Source organism: Vombatus ursinus, unplaced genomic scaffold, assembly GCF_900497805.2.
Source record: "Vombatus ursinus unplaced genomic scaffold, bare-nosed wombat genome assembly UNPS02014825.1, whole genome shotgun sequence".
Taxonomy (NCBI): Eukaryota; Metazoa; Chordata; class Mammalia; order Diprotodontia; family Vombatidae; genus Vombatus; species Vombatus ursinus.
Window position 1 is genome coordinate 4,413,274 of NW_020954603.1, and position 12,296 is coordinate 4,425,569.

Genomic DNA, 12,296 nt, shown 5'->3' on the forward strand with positions numbered 1-12,296 from the left:
TTTGGAGGGAGCAGTTTCAGTTAAGTGAAGAGGTCACACTAATGCATTGCTGGTGGAGTTGTGAAATGATCCAACCATTTTGGAGAGCAATTTAGAACTATGCCCAAAGGGCTATAAAACTGTGTATCCCCTTTGACCTAGCAATAGCACTTCTAGGGCTGTATCCCAAAGAGATCATACAAATGGGAAAAGAACCCACATGTACAAAAATATTTATAGCAGCTCTTTTTGTGGTGGCAAAGAATTGGAAATTGAGAGGATGCCCATCAATTGGGGAATGGCTGAACAAGCTGTGGTATATGAATGTAATGGAATACCATTGTGCTATAAGAAATGATGAGCAAGCAGACTTCAAAAAACCTGGAAAGACTTGTATGATCTGATGCTGAGTGAAGTAAGCAGAACCAGCAGAACATTGTACATAGTAATAGCCACGTTATGCGATGACTAACTTTGATAGACTTAATCATTCTCAGCAATACAAGGATCTAAGACATCTCCAAAGGCCTCATGATAGAAAATGCTACCCACATCCAAAGAAAGAACTATGGAGTTCGAATGCAGATCGAAGCATACTATTTGTTATTTTTTTTCTTCTGTTCTGTTTTGTTTCCTCTTTCTGGTGGTTCCTCCTATTGGTTCTAATTTTTACTCACAACATCACTAATATGAAAATATGTTTAATAGGAATGTATATGTATAGCCTATATCAGATTGTGCACCATCTTGGGGAGGGAGGTGGAGAAAAATTTAAAACTCAAAAGCTTATGGAAGTGATTGTTGATAATTAAAAATAAATTAATTCAAAAAAAGTGAAGAGGTCAGAATACGAAGTCAAAGATGCAGCTCTCACTGATGTGACACAGAGCTGCCATCACCCAGATCTTTCCTTGGCTCTACCCTTCACCTTGGGCAAAGCAGTAAGGCCTCCCCGGGACACACATGTCCCGGGGAGGCCTTAAACCTAGACACCCAGGACAAGCAGGCCAAACAAACAAGACTGTAAGTTCCCAAACCCTCACCTTCAGCAAAGATGGTGCACAATCTGATATAGGCTTTAAAACCACCTCAGTACATATGGAAAATTGATTTTTAACCTCCAAGTTGCTTCTATGAAACATGAAAATTTAAAGTCTAATGGGTGAAAAATGATTTTTGGAGAGCATAAGAGCTTCTCCCAAAGAGGGTGTTTTCTCCGGGAAAACACCTGCATAAGAGGGCTTAATGTAACATTTCAGGCATGTACGTTTCCTGCTTTTAGGTGTGAAGGATTTGCTTAAATGACTCTTCCTTTCCAACATTCTTTAGGGGTCTGTCATGTTTCTGACACTCAGAACAACTCACAAACCACTTGAAGGGAATTTAGAACAAGTGGAAGGTTTTAATTTGTACATGAAAAACATTCAGGCAGCTACTTTCAGAGCCACCGCTCAGGAAGAAAATACAATGGCGAGCTGAATTAGCCCCAAAGCCAGCAGGCTGATATTGCATAACGAGAAAAATAAACACCCTTTGTTAGGCTCTCCTGTCAGTGAAAACAAGGCCTGGACAAGTTGGCCCAGCTGGGACACAGCAAATAAGTTTACAGTAATAAAATATGACAGACAGAGTTGAAGAAGAATGCACGGCTGTGAGGGTGCTAGGTGCCCCACCCAGCTGAAGCTTGTCAGAAAGTGTTACTGTAATCCATGGAGAAGGCCCCACCTCAGGCAAGAGAGAAGGTGCTGCTCAGCTGGAGCAGGTGGGCCCAGCCTCCTGCCAACGGGTAATCAGGCATCTCCTCTCAGGAGTGTCTTCTGTGACAAATCCAGCCTCTATTCTCAGATGTCAGGCACCGATGAAAGAGTCCGTCAGCATGCTGTGGCCATGACTCCTTCTCCTGGCACGTTCCCCCCAGTGATGACAATTCTACTCAAGTGGGGCATCCACACATAGAATCATGGTCTGTTCATTCTGATGTTAACTAATGTTGTGCATTAGTGTTATTGTTCTGCCTTATCCCCCTTCTAATAGGTAAACTCTTAGAAGGCAGCACAGATCTCTGGACACAGGAAGTACTAAATGCTTCTTTAATGACAAACAATCTTTCTGTGAGGCTGTAATTCTCAAGAAGGCAAATTTCACTCCTCACCATTAAAGATCCTACTCAAATAACCCCTCCTGCAGGAAGTCTTCCTTGATTAGTCCAGTCAGTAACAAACTTCCTCCTTGAACTGTACAAAGCAGTTTGGGATGATTCTCATGTGCTTGTGACCATTGCTAACAGCTCCACCAGGGAATTCTGTAAGAACAGAGTCCACAGCAAATCCAATACTGCTGCCCCTCCTTCGCGAGCACACAGCAAGCGTGAATGAAAAAGTCCTGGAGCAGGAATCAGGAGACCCGCCTCTCCATCCTGGCTCTTTTGTCACCTCTCTGGGTGACCTGGTTCAGGCTTCAGTTTCCACAACTGTTAAAAAGAAGAGGGCAGGAGGAAGCTGGACCAAGTGCTTCCTCCTTGAAGGTTCCCTGGCTGTGTGTGCACAGGCAGTGAGGTGGGGTACGAAGTACTCCAGATTCCAGTCAGGTGACTTTAGGTGGTCCTCACACCTATATTCTCAGCCTTATTTCCACAACAGGCTGAAGAACTGAAAATGATGGCCTATCTCTTGGAGGCCAGGGGCCTCCGGCTGGGCTAGCCCAGGGGAGCCTTCCTGCTCTGAAGCCTCCTATGTCATGCCTGCTCCACTCATCTAGGCCTTAATCACAACCTGCCCCATAGTATTTTTGGTCTGTGGCTGTGGCCCTCCGCCCTCTGTTATGCAGATCTCAGTACCACCACACCTTAGGAGATGGTTTTCAGCAGCTGCTGTGGCCAGAAGAAAGTATCCTCACCTGGTGGCCATGGCTCTGGCAGTGAGTGACCTTTGCCAAACACAGCTGGGCTGGTCTCTAGGGGTCAGGGGTAGACATACCTCCCTCCTCCAAATCTCCTTAGCACAAGGGGACTAGACAGAATGTAGACTCTGCTGGTAAAGGCTTCCGGCCCCAGGGCTATCTCTGTCTAAGAGGAGGCATCTGAAGAGGCCCTAAAAGTAGAAGAGCTCATCCTTTGTGGACATTTGCATACCTCTTCTCTCTCCAAACAAGCAGGAAAGTCTTTGGGGGCAGTGGTCATGTGGCACTGAACCAGGAGTCGAATGCAGTGCCTGGCATTACTGAAGAGTTGCTGCTACTGCTGCTGCTGGTATAATGACTATGATGATACCGGCGTGTCCAAATGAAGGCCTCCTCGTCACCATCTGTCAAGAATGTTGCAGAGCAAAACTATTCCAGGTGGGATTGGACCAACTTGAGTTGGACTAGCAGGCCTCTCAGGTTCCTTCCAGCTTACAGCTGAAGGGGCTGCCATACTGGGCACTCACAGCCCCATCACTGAAGTAATCAGACAGCTAGAGATGCTGCAAAGAAGAGGTCTGGGCACAGAGGAGACCTCTATAACCAGGGAGACAAGAAGTCAGACATAACATAAAGAATGTTGTACTGGGGGTCAGAGGACCTGGGTTTATATCTGGCCTCTTGAGTGTGACCTTCAGCACATCATTTAACCTCTCTGGGCCTCAGTTATTCCATATACAAATGAAGAGGTTGGAGATGATCACTCGGCCAACGTGCTGAGCACTCTGCTAAGCACTGCATGATTTCTAAGGTTCCTTCTAGCTCTGAATTCTAAGACATTATGACCTTGGAGATTCTAGGCACTGAGGAAAGACAAAGTTGAATTCTCAAGAGGATAATTCCATTCTCTGGGAGTGGCTGCCTGTGCTGGAAGGTCTCCATGGAGTGCAGCACTATTCAGCGACTCAACCATGGACAGTTACCCCAGCCAACACAATGTCTTAGCTCCACTGTCCTTTGTATCTTCAACAGGATTTCAATTGTGAAAAATGCCCCTTTTGTTTTTGCCACATTCATCCAAGTTCTCCTTCTACCCAAAGAGGAAAGTCCTTCTTAAAGCACTGTTCGCTGGGGAAGGTTCTTTCTTTTTGTTATTTGCAGGAAGTATGCCTTGTATATTTAAGAAGAGAAAGAGAAAGGACAGAAAAGATTCCTTTGAAATGTTGACCTTTTTAAACAAAGACGTATGGCTGGTTTTGGGAAGAGAAAGGTCCTTTCAGCTTGTCTTTGTGTGGTCTGGGATGACTTATTCTTCTTATTAAGAAAACAGTAACAGAATCCAGGCTCTAAGTCCTGTTTGCCATTGTAAGGGACCACAAGAACCTGTCTATGGCTACATCAAGACAAAAAACAGGGGAAAGAAGAAAGACAAGGGGAAAAAAGATGAGAGATCTGAAAAGGAGACAACAAAGAAGGTTTAGAAACAAAGACACACAGACAAAGTAGGAGACTACAAAGGCGAGAGCTTCCTGATGTGGCAGTTGGGAAGAGGGCCCTTTCCATGCTGCTGGCATCTGTCTAACTGGGCCTACAAGAGAGACCTGGTGAGTTTGATGGGTGTAATTCCATTCCATTCAACAAACAGTGATTATATTCTGTCTGTGTGCAGGGAGGCAATAAAACTCAGACAGGATGTCCAAGCTCCTGAAGTTTAACAGGAGTAGATAGCTACTGACAATTACAGAGGTAACAGGGTCTGAGAGGTCACTGGAGAAGCACAAACAAGATCTTGGGGTAGGATTCCAGGAAGGAAAGCCATTAGTGATTGAGGAAGAGCAGGGAAGGTCCCTGAAGGGAGCAGCGGCATTTGAGCTTGTTGACTAACATTTATTGGCCCAAATTCACCAGGTGACGAGGTGGGGAAGGATGCTTTAGCCATAAGGGACAGCAAGAGCAAAGCAACACAGGCAAGTGAGTGGAGACCATGAGTCCTGCAGATTTCCTATTTGCACAAGGAAGTCCCAAATGATCACAACTCAGAGGAAGCTGTTCCCACCCTTACAATCTTGGATGGGGTCTGAAATGTCACTTGATGACCACCATAGCTGAAGACAAATCTGCTTTAAAACAATCTGCATTTGCTGGAAGGCTGCCAGTGAGGCAGAGAACGCTGCCTTCCCAGGTAAGCCACACCACTTTGGGACAGCTCGAATTACTAGGAAGTAGTCCATTGCATTGAGCACAAATCTGAATTTCTGCAGTTTTTGCCCACTGCCCCAAGGTTTTCCGTCTTGGGTATAGAAGAATAAGTCCAATCCCTGATTCCCTTGCTGGCTGTATTCAAGTACTTGAAGGGCTGTTACTTCCCCCTTGAGCCTTCCCTTCTCCAGACTAAACACACCCAGTTCCTTCAACCCATCCTTTAGAGGCCCCTCCTTATCCTGGTCAACCACCTCGGGATAGTCATCAATATTCCGCATAAAATGTGGTACAATCCACTAGGGATGGTTAAAATAGAGTTCAGGGGGTCTCTGTATATACTTAAACATGTACAACAGAATCAAAGCTCCTGGGGTAGAGACTGTTTCAATTTTGTTTTCGTATCTCCAGAGTATAGCACAGTGCCTGGCACACAGTAAGTAGATACTATCACCCCCCTTGTTCTCAACATGATGCCTGCCTTCATGCAGCCTAAGACTGTGTGAGTTTGGTTTAGCTGCTAAATCATGACACTGATACTGAGTTTATTATGGTCCAGCAAAACCTCTACATCTTCTGGAGGAGTTGCTCTGCAGCCATCCTTCCCCCTCATCTTATACCTGAGAAATTGATCTTTAAAACCCAAGTATAAGACTTTACATTCATCTCTTTGAGTCTCATCTTAGATCTGATCCAACATTCTAGCCTTTCAAAATAAGTCTGGATTGAGACTTTGTCATTCACCATCTTCATAGGAAAGTTGTCTCTGTCAAAGTCTTCAGTGCTGCCCAATGGTTCAACATCAGAAGTGGATGTAGTTTTAGCAATGGCAATGACATTGAAGAAGGTAAGAAGCATCACCAAGTGCTTTGCTGCTCTACCTTATGGACCACTGAGAGTTTCCTTTTCTACATGTTTTCTTCTCCTTAATAGGAGGTAATGACAATAGGAGCTTTCATAGAATAGAGACTAACTGAGAGCAGGGCCTGAGACTTGCCTTTCTGCTTGAATCCTCAGAGTTTACCAGAGTGCCTTCTATACAGTGGGCACTTCCTAAATGCTTTTACATTCAATGGTTGAGTGTGATGGCTATCTATCCCAGTTTTATGCCATTTACCGATCTGATTCACATGCTATCTCACCATGTATCCAAGGTGCAGAGAGAGGATCAGTGATTGCACTGACACAGGGTACTCCTGGATGAGAAGCTCCCTTCTTCCCAGGCAGCCTGGCCCCAGCTCTGAATAGAGTCTAAGTGACCTGAAGCCTTGAGGGGTGAAGAGACCTGGCACCATGTGCCAGACAGAGGTGGACCTCCAGCCCAGGTCTAACTGCCTCCAGGGCCTCTCAGTCACTCAAGCAAATCACCGATAACAATGTTAATTTAAACTAAATGAAACTAAACACAGATAAGATAGGAGGAGGCACTCCACTTGAGACTTCCTTCTAAGGTGACATAGAAACATCTCTCATTCAGACACTTTGGGTCTAACCATTCAATCAATTTAGAATCTTCTTAGCTGTACTAGCATCTTGCCTATATCCTGGCATCTTTTGTATAAAACAGCATGAGAGATGCTTCACTAAAATCTAGGTAAACTATCTATATTATTCCTGTGCTCGACCAGATTAGTAAATTTGTCAAAAAAAAAAAAAAAGAAAAGAAAAGAAAAGAAGGTTGACCTGGCATGACCTGTTCTTGCTGAAGCTAGACTGACTCTTTGGGATCATAATTACTTTTGACACTATTCTTTTAATAATATGTTTAACAATTTTTCAGGAGTCAAAATCAAGCTCACGGGCCAATAGTTTACAGACTCTATGTTCTTGCCTTTTTAAAGTTGGGACATGTCCTCCAATGTTGCAGTATTTCTCCCTGTCTCCACAGTCTTTTATGATGATGTGGTTTTTTAGAAGTTTTGGTGTTTAATATGACTAAATATGTTGATTATTTTCCTAATGTTGAACCTTCCTTGCATCTCTGGCCTAAGTCCCACTTGATCATAAAGAATGATTTCTTGGATACATCATTGTAGTTTGACAGCACTTTATTGAAAAATTTTGAGTTCAAAACATTGGTTCATTAGTTGATTATGAATGATATCGGCCTATAGTTTTCTTTCTATGTTTTATCTTTATCTGGTTCAGGCATTAGGACTACATTTGTCTCATAGAAGGATTCTGGGTGGTTACTTGCTCAATTTTTGAGAATAATTTGTGAAGTACGGGTACTAACTATTCTTAAAAAGTTTGACAGAACTCTCCTGTGAATTCACCAGGACCAGGAGTTTTTCCCCCCTCACCCCTTTCCCCCTGCCACCCCCGTAATTTCTTTATAGCTAGATCGATGTCACTTTCTGAGATTGGGTTAAGATCTTTATCTGATGGATAGGTCTTCTGATAGCTTGGGTACTTTATATTTTTGAAGGCACTGCGCTATTTCTTGTGTTCTCAGTGGTCTTTCAAAGATCACTGACAATGGCTCAAGCAATCACATCCAGCAGTTGTCTCAGTATCCTTGAATGCAATCCAGTCCACAGAAGGGACTCATCAAAGGCAGCCAGGTGCCACTCTCCTTACCTATCTGGGGGGCCCCTTTTTGCTCCTTTCCATCTAAAGGTCACTCATTCTCTTTGGCAAAGAATACAAGTGGATCTATGCTGTCTTCCTTCTGTCCTCCATTATGTGGTTCCATTAACTTTTTCTTTGAACTTCCTCTACAACCATCCCCAGCAAGTGGTCCCTGAGCCTTTGCTTAAGAAGACCTCCAATCAGGAAACATAGGTTGGATTCATGGTTCTGACATTTATTGGCTGTGCAAACCTGGGCAAGTCCATTAAGTTCTGAGTTTCAGTTTCCTCATCTGTAAAATGGAGATAATACCTTCTTCTACATCTCCCAGGGATGTGACCGAGAAAAGAGTCAGCCAGCCACCTTTATTAAGTTCCTATTATGTGCCAAGTACTACGGCAAGCTCTGAGATGCATAAGCCTGAAAGAACCACATCAATGTGAGCTGTGGTGATGGTGATGCTGATGGTGATGAGGATGATTTCCACTGGAGTCAGTTCATTCAACTTTGGCCAAGCCCAGCTGGAAAGTTTCCCCACATAAAGCCTAAATCTGCCTCTCTACAACTCCCACCCTTTGCTCTTAGTTCTACTTTCTAGTAACAGACAAAACAGGAGGAGAGGAATCCTTGGTAAATGGGATGAGCATACCACCTAGGCCTCTATCCAAGCCATCGACAAGAAGTGTTAAACAACCCAGGGTCCAGCAGAGGCCCCGAGTGAACCACTCTCCTGCCATGGAGATACTGAACCTTTAGCAAACATTCTGGTGAAGAGTCTGGGAATCCAATATGTTCTGGGTTCCTATGACTGTCTTATTATTTAACCATTCCTCTCCACAAGAACAGCATGAGATATTTTCATCTAGCAGACTACCTCTTCCAGATTCCTCTTCTCTACAGTCTTATTATTGAAGGAAATGAGGCAAGTTTGGTATGACAGTTCTTGAGGAAGTCATGCTTCTAGAATGTTACTTGAAATTGAAGTCAACATCACCGGTCTACAGACTGTAGACTCTGTTCTCTTCTCTTTTGTGAAAACTAGGTACATGTCCTTTTCCAATGCTGTGGTACACTTTCCTGTTTCTGATGACATTTCAAATATTGCTTATGGTGGCTCAGCAAACACATCGGCCAGTTCTTTCAAGACCAGAGGATCTAGTTCATCTGGACCAAAGGACTTGGATTCATCAGGAGCAGCTAGGTTGAATAATTTTGTCTGCACTGCTCCTGCCTTGAACAATAGTTATTTGTGCACAGTTCTTAACTCCCCTCCTGCATCATAAATTCTGTGAGGGCAGGCGCCATATCTTCTTCACATTGGTATCTTCCATAGTGCTAAGCACATGGTCCTCCCATATGGCAAACACTGCAGACATCTGCTGGATGAATGAATGGTAATACACTGTAGTGGCTTGAAGTCAGGGGACTTGGGTTTGAATATTGTCTCTGTCAGAGACATAGCTGTTTGGCCATGGATAAGTTACTTAACTTCTCAGCCCCAGTTGCCCTGTTGGTAAAACAGAGATGATAATACTTGTTCTATTTACCTTATAAAGCTGTTAGAGAGAAAATGTTTTGTATGATGTAAGAATCAAATGTTCAGAGAGGTTTATGACACCAGAGATGGGGAGCTCCTTCTGACAATGCTGCTCACAGTCTGCGAGTGCTGATCCGCCCTGTGACTCTCCTCCGTGTCTTCCCCCAAAAACTTCCTCCCGGGTTAGACCAACATGCTGAAGGACTTCCTCGCTTGTTTCCAACATCATGAGGGTCCCAGTCATCCCTTGCTTTTGCCACATGACCACACCATCTTCTTTGTCCTACAATTTCCCAATAACATCCATGACTTCTGTCCTTCAGCGTACCTCACGGATGATGTGCACTTTGCTCACATCACCTTTCCACTGCCCTCTGTGTGAAGTTTATTTTTAGGGAATCAGTGATGTTGTAGGTCTTGCTGCCCTATTGTTACATTAGCAAGGCATCTGTATTGAAAAGATAGACTATTGTAGTTAGGAGACACTTGAAGTCCATAGAATATTCAAAAAAAAAAAAAAACCCAAAACCTGAGCTCACTGAAATGGAAGAAAGGACGAGATAACAGTGGAAGAAGATAGCCTTCAGGAGCTGGGGGGAATTCCTGAAGTTCTCCAGTGCAGCACTCTCACTTCCCAGAGGGGGAGATGGAGGTTCAGAGTAGGGAAATCATTTATTCCACATTAGACTCCAAGGTGGCCCCAGAAAGTAACTTTTGACCCTAGTCAGGAATCTTTCTCCTCAGTCCCAACACTCTCTTACCAAGCACCCTGAAGAAGCCTTTGGGCAGAGCCCCAGGAATCTGACTCTTACGTGGGGCTTTCTCACACAGTGGAAGCTGCACTGCAGAGTGCATGGAGGCACTGGTCTGAACGTGATACTCTGGATTAAGGCTAATTTTAAAGAAACTGCGCCCCAAGCAGTCTTCCTCTCACACTCCTTCCCTGATCATAACTGAATCACTAGCTTATTAGGATTTCCTTTCAAAAAATGATCTAGTGAAATTCACAATTGACGATGGAAGTCTTTCTTTCTTGTCTTATTTTTAGTTGATACTTGAGCTTTAAGATCTAGAGAGTATTCTTGCTTAGCACAGTGTCTGGCACATAGTAGGTACTTAATAAACATTTACTGATTGACTAATATACAAAACAGTTCTCCAAACTTAAGAGCTTCTTTTAGGTCTTTCACTTGTGACCTGTGTGATAACTTTCCAAAAGACACTTTCAAAGCAAACAGAAATCCTAACATCTTGAAGCCAAAACGCAATCAAAAATTCAATTATATTGGGCCTTGGATTTTTCCCATAACCCTCATATTAAAATTTGTGCTCAGCATTAAAGGAATTAGAGTCAATTTCTTTACCGATGAGTTCTGGGGAACACAAATTACGAAGAAAGAGTGAACTGGGAAATCCCCATGCAAATAATGTGCATTCATATTCTCATACAACATAATCAGTAAATCTGGCACTAACGAGACACCCAATCGAGGTGGCTGAGGAGCGAGCTTTGTGCATTACTGTCAATCAATGTCTCTAGACCAGGATAAAGGTAATCTGGGAAGGCAACACACCTATTATTACAAATTCCTAACTAAGAACAGTGCTTCATTACTTTAAAATGTCACTGTCAGTTGACAGAGTAACAGATAAACATCTTTCTACTATGTGCCTGACTGCCTCCACCACTGCATGATTGAAATACTGACTTGTTTATTATGAACTTAAGTAACTTTATGGAGAGGAAGCCCACGCTGTCTACAGAGCTCTCCTCAGCTCTTGGCACTATCCATCTAGTACTCCTTCCCTTGGACTTCTGGCCAGAAGGCACCAACGATCCTGTCGGTCTCAGCCGAAGGAAGGTTCCTCCACAGCCAAAGGAAGGTCCTAACGCTGGTGCTCCCAACCTCACAGTGGTGCCAGCAGGGAAGTGCTTTGCACAGCGGGGCTACAAGTGCCACACAAGTGTGGTAATGTTATTATTTTTCCATTTAATGTTCTTAGGCAGCTGGTGGCACAGTAGATCAAATACTGTGTTTGGGGTTAGGAAGATCTGGGTTCAAATTTGGCTTCAGACACTCTCTTAGCTGTGACCCTGGGCAAACCAGCCTCAGTTTCCTCATGTGTTAAGTGAAGACCATAACAGCACCACCTACCCTCCCCACCTGCTGGGAAGTTCAAATGAGATCATATTTATAAAGCACTTAGTACAGTGCCTGGTACATAGTAGATGCTTAATAAATTCTTATTTCCTTCCTTTCTCCCTCCCTCCCCTCTCTTCCCTCTTTCCATAAACTGCCATAATCCACATTCAACTGGATTCATCAAGAATCACAAAATCACTTATTGAACACTTCCCATATCCTGAGAGGCCATGCAGTGTAGGAAATATAGAGCTGGCCTCAAAGCCAGGAAGACCACCACCATATCTTGGCTGTGTGACTCTGCTCAAGTCACTGAACTTTTCTGGAGTGTAGGTAATCAAGACTGGAAATTGCTGAGTAGGTGAAGACCTGTATTGGCAGAGGAGTTTCCTCTCCTGAGAGTCCCCTCCTTGCCCCTTTCCTGTGTGGGGCCCTGTTACCCACTGGGCATTTTTGAAGGGCTCTCTAGTGTTAGACTGGTAGAACCTCAGAGGTGGAAAAGGACCTCAGAGGTCACTATATCCAGATGCATCCATTGGAAAGTCATCAAACCTCAATGGATCACTTCCCTGGAGCAGGAATCCCTCCATGTTGGGAATAATGTATCTTGCAGATTCCCAACAGTGAGAAGTCTCCTCCTTCCTCGGTAATTCATTCTACTGTGGGATGAACAGGAGTCTGCCTCCTCGTGACTTTCTGGTTCTACCCCTGCGGCCAAGAAGCACGAGGCAAATTCCTCTTCCCTTCCCCACAATAGGCCTGGAGGGATCTGAAGGCAGGAATCATGCCCCCTCTGTCTTTTCTTCTCTAGACTAAATATTTGACCTTCCTATTTCCATGGCAATTTTAAAGGTTATGTTGCAATTTCTTATGACTCTCTATAAAATGTTAGCAATATACCCAGTCATGAACTCTAATGAGGCAGCACTGTGAGGTGGGGAGATCACTGGGCTGGGGGTCCAGGCCTA

The 12,296-nt window shown here is 44.0% G+C and overlaps 1 protein-coding gene across 1 annotated transcript in view; it reads right to left on the reverse strand.

Moving 5' to 3' along the window:
• Positions 1–12,296, reverse strand: part of FAF1 (Fas associated factor 1) — a 427,400-nt gene that overhangs the window by 56,642 nt on the left and 358,462 nt on the right. The gene's annotated exons all lie outside the window — the stretch shown is intronic.